An 8625-nucleotide genomic window follows, 5' to 3' on the forward strand; every position below is an offset into this window, starting at 1 on the left:
TCCATATTCTATTCTGCCAATATCTTTAATAAAGCTGTGTATAATCTGGTCCCTCCCTGCTTTTCCTGCCTCTTTACAAGCCATATCACTCTTGCCTTAGCTTTCTGTGCTCCAGCCCTGCAGACCTTCTTTTAGTTCCTCCAACACACAAATTCTTTTCTCCTCTTAAAGCCTTCCCACTTGCTGTTCTCTCCCACACTCTTTCCCATACTCCTCAACAGAGAAACTTCTATGTATTCTCTTCCTCAGGGAAATCATCCCTGATGCACCAAACTAGTTTGCTTTTCTTGTTAATTCCTTACAATCATGAATCCTTCCAATGTGCCCAAATCACACAGAATTTTTAGTGATATGTCCCTCTTTCCCCCTATACTATGAAAGCCATGGAGGCCAAGGACCATGTCTGACTTGTTCACTATTGAATTTCTGCTGCTTGATGTAGCGCCTGGCACATAGACATAATTATCTGTTGAATGGATAAATGAGAATATATTTATCAAAAAGTAGCCCATCCTCCTCCTATGGCATAGCAGCAGAAGTCAAAATTCAACATTAGGCTAGGCATGATGGCTCACGCCTGGAATCGTAGCACTCTGGGAGGCTGAGGCAGGAGGATCACTTGAGGTCAGCAGTTTGAGACCAGCCTGAGCAAGAGCGAGACCCCATCTCTACTAAAAAAATAGAAAGAAATTATCTGGACAACTAAAAATATATAGAAAAATTAGCTGGGCATGGTGGCGCATGCCTGTAGTCCCAGCTACTTGGGAGGACTGAGGCAGGAGGATCGCTTGAGTCCAGGAGTTGGAGGTTGCTGTGAGCCAGGCTGACGCCATGGCACTCTAACCTGGGTGACAGAGCGAGACTCTGTCTCAAAAAAAAAAAAAAATGCAACATTAATCAGTATAACTTTTCATGCTTGTGTAAGAGCAAGCTGTTGAGCAACCTGATAGAAAATAAGGAACTCACTAAACATGTAAATCTAAGCACAGACGTCTCTTCAATTTATCTGCTGATTTTTTAGAGATTTCACATTTTACACAGTTCTAATCCATGTGTAAGCACTATCTTAATTCTGCTTTTTCCAAATTTCTACCAGTAATCATTGTTTACTTGTTATGTTTAAAGGTAACATGGGGTTGCCATTTCCTCACTGTTGGGCTGTTTGGTGAGTTCTGATTTGAGGCTGCTATGAGTAGCAGTATTGGCAAACATTCTTCAAAAATAAGTTCATTTTAGAATTTCTCCTTGAGGAATACAAAAGTGGGATTAAGACATCAAATGTGAACAATTTATATGCCATCATATAGATAGCCAGAGAATTATCTAAAAAGAAAGATAAAGTACCATTAAAATTGTATAATATAAACCTATATCTAGTTCCCTATAGCCCTACTAACATTGAGTTTTATGTTTGTTTACATTGATTTCCTGAAGTTTAACAGATAACTAACATTTATTGAGTTCTTCCCAAATATCTAGGATTTGACATGAATTAATACCATTTAATAATCACCATAAACCTATAACATAAGTACTATAATTATCTCTCTTTTATATATTTATTTATTTATTGAGACAGAGTCTCACTCTGTTGCCCTGGCTAGAGTGCTGTGGCATCAGCCTAGCTCCCAGCAACCTCAAACTCCTGGGTTCAAGCAATCCTCCTGCCTCAGCCTCCCGAGTAGCTGGGACTACAGGCATGCACCACCATGCCCGGCTAATTTTTTTTCTATATATTTTTAATTGGCTGATTAATTTATTTCTGTTTTTAGTAGAGACAGACTCTTGCTCTTGCTCAGGCTGGTCTCGAACTCCTGAGCTCAAACGATCCGCCTGCCTCAGCCTCCCAGAGTGCTAGGATTGCAGGCGTGAGCCACTGTGCCCAGCCTATTATCTCTCTTTTAGAGATGCTGAAACTGAGGCTTGGAGTTGCCCAGTTGAGTAAATTGAAGAGATTTAAATGTAGATATACTGATTCCGGAACCTGTACTCTTAACCATGTTGTACTGTCTCCTGGTTGTTTGTTAGTGGTAGTGTTTTTTCTGTTTTATCTAACAGAAAAAATTGCTATTATGAACAAAATAAAAACTGACTGTAGCCTTTCTGATTCCAGTACTGTAATATAATTTATTGCTAGAGAGCTTATTTTATTGAGGTGAACATCTACATGGACCTTTTTGGTTAACCCCTGGTGTTTAGCTTGTGTGAGCCAGGAGAATAGAGAGATCCAAATAATTAAATAAAAAGAAATTTGGATTTTCATTGGATGCTCTAGAGAAAGAGAATGAGGCCTAGGAAAGAAAGAAGTAGGGCAGGACAGTGAAGAAAACTGAGATGGGAAATATCCCAAAAACATGGCAGGAGACAGGGGCCTACTAGAGGACATGGCCACTGAGAAGTTCCCTACTGTAGCGTATGGCTGTTAAATTTCTATAAACAATCATTTATGCATTGAATTTGAAGTTTCTGTTTTGTGGTGTAGCCTTCCTTTAACTCTAAATCTTTCATGCAATTTGGATACACGTAACCTTGTTGGTGGATCATTTGGAGGAATGAAGGATGAGGAGTGGCACATCAGAAGGCAAAAAGTAATGGCCAAAGGATAAGCAGGCAACAACATAGCCTGACCCAGGATATACAGAAGCAACCTTGGAAACCCTTGGAGAAACTGAGCTCTCAGGACTTCTCACAATGGTTAGAAGTGAGTCTTTGGCTATCTTCATATTGAAGGAATGACCCCTAAACATTAAATTTGGGGGTGGGGGTTGTCCATGTTGGAAATTTCTGAGTTACACTCAAGTGAGAAAGAACTTTTGTTGAACCACAGTAAAATATATTTGACTTATTGGCAGCATTTGTCATAGCCTCTGCCTTAATGTATGATAATTGGCTTCCAGGACACTACACTCTTCTGGTTTTCCTCCTTCCTCATCAGGCGCTCCTCAGTTTCCTTTGCTAGTTCCTCCCTTTCTTCCTGATCTTTTATTGATGGTGTGCCACAGGCCTCAGTCCTCCATCTTCTCCTCTGTCCACAGACACTCAGTCCTTTGGTGATCTCATCCAGTGCCATGCTTTTAAATACCATCTATATGCTAATAGCTCCCAAATTTTTATCTCCCAGACTTCTCTCCTGAACTCCAGACTCATATAGTCTATTGCCCACTTGACTTCCACTCTTGGATATATAAAACTCATCTCAAACTTAACATGTACAGCACTACATTTCTGATCTTCTTTCCTAAAGCTGTATCACTCATGGCTTGCCCCATCTCCTTCCTTTCAAGCCAAAAAACATGGAGTCATCCTTATGATTCTTTTTCTCTTATACCCTATCTCCATTTTGACAGGCAATCCTGTTCTTTTTACCTTCAGAATATATCCAGAATCTTCCCATTTCCACCATCTCTGCGTCTACTACCCTAGGTATAGCTGCCATCCTCTCTTACTTGGATTACCACAAGTCTCCTAACTGATCTCTCTGCTTCCACCTTTCCCTGTGTAGCAGCCAAGGATGATTCTTTTTAAACCTGTATAATAAAAGGTTATTGTTCACTCATCTGCTCCCCATTTTATTGAGAGTCAAAGCCAAAGTTCTTATAAGTGATATGATCTCTCTGTCCCTGTCCCCACTTTGACCTAATCTCCAGCTACACCTACATCCTTGCTGTTCCTGAACAAGCCCAGCACCCTCCCACCTTAGATCTTTTGCACTGGCTATTCATTCACTCTACCTGGAATGTTTCACAAAGCTCATTTTTCTTTTCTTTTCTTTTCTTTTCTTTTCTTTTCTTTTCTTTTCTTTTTTGAGACAAAGTCTCACTTTGTTACCCAGGCTAGAGTGAGTGCCGTGGCGTCAGCCTAGCTCACAGCAACCTCAAATTCCTGGGCTCAAGCAATCTTACTGCCTCAGCCTCCCGAGTAGCGGGGACTACAGGCATGTGCCACCATGCCCGGCTAATTTTTTCTATATATATTAGTTGGCCAATTAATTTCTTTCTATTTATAGTAGAGATGGGTCTTGCTCTTGCTCAGGCTGGTTTTGAACTCCTGACCTCAAGCAATCCGCCCGCCTTGGCCTCCCAGAGAGCTAGGATTACAGGCATGAGCCACCGCGCCCGGCCACAAAGCTCATTTTCTCACTTCTTTCAAGTCTTTGCTTAAATATCAGTTTCTCAACTGGACCATCCCTGATGCCATGTTTTCTTTTTTTTTCTTTTTCTTTTTTTTTTTTTTTTTTTTTTTTTTGAGACAGAGTCTCGCTTTGTTGTCCAGGCTAGAGTGAGTGCCGTGGCGTCAGCCTAGCTCACAGCAACCTCAAACTCTGGGCTCAAGCGATCCTCCTGCCTCAGCCTCCCGAGTAGCTGGGACTACAGGCAGGCGCCACCATGCCCGGCTAATTTTTTTTTATATATATATCAGTTGGCCAATTAATTTCTTTCTATTTTTTATAGTAGAGACGGGGTCTCGCTCTTGCTCAGGCTGGTTTTGAACTCCTGACCTTGAGCAATCCGCCCGCCTCTGCCTCCCAAGAGCTAGGATTACAGGCGTGAGCCACAGCGCCCGGCCTGATGCCATGTTTTAATTACAATATCCTATCAGCAGTTCCAATCCTCCTTTTCTTGGTCTACATTTCTTTCCTTCTCCCTTAGCACTGATCACCTTCTAATATACTACGTAATTTATTTATTATCTTTATTACTTATGGCTATCTCCCTTTCCTCACCACTAGAATATATAAGCTCCATGAAGGCAAAGATCTTTATTTGCTTTGTTCACTAATATATTCCAAGCATTTAGCACAGTTCCTAGCAGCCTATTGTAGGCACTCAATGATAATTACTTGGATGAAAAAATAAATGAAAATCTGTCCCCCCCCCTACCAATTGAATGAGAATAGGAATCCACAATTTTGTACAACACAGGCATTTTCCTTTAGACCAGGAATCTGCAAACTCTTTCTTAAAGGGCCATATAGTAAATATTTTAGGCTGACAGGTCATATGGTCTCTGGTAACTACTCAGCTCTGCCACAGGAGCTCCAGAGCAGCCAGGGACAATACATAAACAAATGGGCATAGCTGGGTTCTGACAAAACTGTGTGTTTACAAAAAGATGGCCAGCAAGCTTTACTTCCACTGATTCCTCGTTTAGACAAAAGACACATCTTGGTAAATCAGCTCTCTTCATTGACAGGCCAGGCTCTATTCATCCACTCTCCCAATTGTCAGAAACAAAACTAGAAGTTTGAATGCTAACTTAGCAAAAATTAGATCAGTGGCTTCTCTGCCTGCAGGCAGATTGGGAACATTCCCTTCTCAGTGTGGCCCTTGAGTAAGCTGTGACTTGGTCTGGTGGAGGGGAGAGAAATCCTGATATCAGCCATTTTCTTGCTAATGAGTCTTGAGCTCATTATCTGTAGCTTTGGAGTATCCTCTAGAGGTTTCTAATATGCAGAATGATGTACTTCTGAAACCTCTTTTCTCTGTGCCATTAAGTTCTTTGGCATTGGCAATGAATTTCCTGTGGCAAGGAAAAGATTTTTACTCTTATCAGCTATTCTAAAAGTCAATAGAATAGACTAATGTAGTTGGTTCTGAAAATATCTGCCAACATTCTGTGGTCCAGGCCCTCATTTCCTGCCATCTAGACCAATGATTCCCCATTAGGGGCAGTTTTGCCCCCCAAGAGACATTTGGCAATGTCTGGAGACAGTTTTGTTTGTCACAACTGGGGTGGGGGGAGAGCTGCCGGCACCAGGTGAGCAAAGGCCAAGGATGTGGCCAAGCATCCTATACAAGATAACCCCTATAACAATTATCCAGCCCAAAATGTCGATAGTGCTGAGACTAAGAAACCATGATCTAGACCAGGCGTCCTCAAACTACGGCCCGTGGGCCACATGCGGGTGTTTTTGGTGGTTTGTTTTTTTACTTCAAAATAAGATATGTGCAGTGTGCATAGGAATTTGTTCATAGTTTGTTTTTTAACTATAGTCTGGTCCTCCAATGGTCTGAGGGACAGTGAACTGGCCCCCTGTTTAAAAAGTTTGAGGACCCCTACCTAAACTATTCTACTGGACTTTCCCTCCCTGTCGTTCTCCACTGCCAAACCGATATTCCTAAACCATCAAATTATCCATGATTCCTATGCTCCAAAAGCTCCAGTAGTTCCTCACTGCCTAGAAAACCAAGTCTTTGTTTCTCATCCTAGCATTTAATCCTGTGAGTTTTTGCCCACTTGCATATCTGTTCTGCGGCAGAAATTCTGCTTCTCCCCAGTTTTCATCTGCACTGCCCTCCTCACCACCATCCTTTTTACTGATGTTAACCCCCAAACACATTTAGAGAGAATCCTCCCCACCTCTCTCCTTGGATCCAAATCTTACTCATTCTTTGAAGCCCACACATGCTGCACGCCCCTGTGCACTGAGTCAGTCTGTACCATTCCATTCCCTTGCTCTCTCACCATGAGCTCACCAGTCTTACATCATTGTGCAGCTATTCCGTCTTGCCTCCTCGATAAACTCCTTGAAGGGGTCCATATTGTATTTCTGGTCTACTGATCTCAGTTTCCACAGTATAAAGTATATTGCTGTATTGAGAGTCAAATGAGATAACGAGAATAAAAAGCACCCTGTATAGGGCCTGGTACACAGTTAAGTGCTCAGAAAATGTTAGTGTCATAGTATCTACAGAAGCATACGTTCAGGAGCCCATAGAAGGTGCCGAATAAATTGCTGAAATGTAGTTATGTGCTGGAGAGAGCATGCCATTCAGACTAGCCTGGTATTTGGAACTAACAGCAAAGAAAAACTTCCATCAGAAATCCTACACCAATTAACACGCCTTCATGCTAGACTGAATCCAGGAGCAGTGGGTGTCACATTTTCCCAAAGTGGTGCCTAAGCCAACCTTTCTGCATTTAGCAAGTTAATGAATAGCTTATGAATAACACTTTGCCCACTCTGGCCCAATTTAGAAGGCTGCCAATAGGATGAGATACCAATATGCCACACTCTATGCTTTACTGGGGACCTGGCTGTATTCTTCCTAAGTGCTTCTGCTTTCAGCCACTGGAGAGTCTGATGTCCCTAAAGAAGTCACACAGCAGGATGAGGCTGCAGCAAGAGCCTGGCCTTTCCCCTAACAGAAGAAAGACTTGTCTCAGATCTGTGAGAGAAGAAGTGAGTGGGGGCATGGCATTCTGAGCAGCCCAGGTTTGGCTTCGGGCCAGGCACTGAGTGGCAAACAAGAAGGAACACATTCCGGGAAGGCAAGGAGCCCTGCCAACACGAAGGCGGCCCAGCAAGCAGGGCCCTGCTGGGCGCCAGGTGCTCCTTGGCTCCGTGGAGGTCAGGCACGCAGAGGGATGAACTCAGGTTTCCCTGGATTATCATTTCAGAGGCTTAACCGCCTCCTCCCTCTCGCTCTCAGTGGACAAAGCACATGTAATGGTTACATTTTAAACTTCTCTACTCGAGGGTCCGCTCGTGCTCTCTAAATAAAGGTAAGAGGGGCAAGTGTGTTGTTGCCTTCGGGAAATCACACTTCACAGGAGCCAGCTTTCTGCAATTCTGGGCTCCTCGCGGAGGGCAGGTCAGAGGCAGAGCTGGGATTTCTACACCCTGGAAGCTAAGCTCTCCACCCTTGGCCCTCCGCCCCCGCACGCAGACTCAGCTTGTTCTTCATACCTGCCAGTGCTGCCTCCTGCTGCCAGCCCAGGGCGTCGGGAGAGCCCTCCGGCAGGCTTCCTTCCAGAATCACCGCAGGCCGTTCCCAAGCGGCAGCAGGGGGAGAGGGCAGAGGGGACGGGGTAGAGCCGCCTCTTGGGGAAGGAGCCACACACACTGGCGCGAAGGGCCCGTCGGACTGGTAGGTGCGCTGGACTTAGGAGAGGCCTGAGCCCGTTTTCACCCAGCAAGGGGTGGCGGGGACGCTTCGCTGAGAAACGGGAATGAAGTCTGTTACCCTGTTGGCTCCGGGTCTTCTTGCTGGACTTTGCTGCCACCTAGTGGGTCAGTTGTCATCTTTTCCTCCCCAGGGAGACAGCAGCCTTGGCTTGAGCCTGGGATCTGGCCTGTCCAGTCCTGAGGCCAACTGCAGTCCCTTTGAGAAATTTCTCTGCCCTAGCGCTCCCTGATTCAGCTAGGAGAGGAGCAGCATGGGCCTCAAGACCTCACTCAGGCCGGGCGCGGGGGCTCACGCCTGTAATCCTAGCACTCTGGGCAGCCGAGGCGGGCGGATTGCTCCAGGTCAGGAGTTCAAAACCAGCCTGAGCAAGAGCGAGACCCCGTCTCTACTATAAATAGAAAGAAATTAATTGGCCAACTAATATATATAGAAAAAATTAGCCGGGCATGGTGGCGCATGCCTGTAGTCCCAGCTACTCGAGAGGCTGAGGCAGAAGGATCGCTTGAGCCCAGGAGATTGAGGTTGCTGTGAGCTAGGCTGACGCCATGGCACTCACTCTAGCCTGGGCAACAAAGCGAGACTGTCTCAAAAAAAAAAAAGACCTCACTCAATTTGGTAGGTGTCCTGATGCCATGGCAACCAGATAGGAGGGCCATGGCTGGCTGGCTGGGCACCTGGGAGTGGAGGAGGGGCCATTTCTCATTCCCAGGCCAGG

Source organism: Microcebus murinus, chromosome 6, assembly GCF_040939455.1.
Source record: "Microcebus murinus isolate Inina chromosome 6, M.murinus_Inina_mat1.0, whole genome shotgun sequence".
NCBI lineage: Eukaryota > Metazoa > Chordata > Mammalia > Primates > Cheirogaleidae > Microcebus > Microcebus murinus.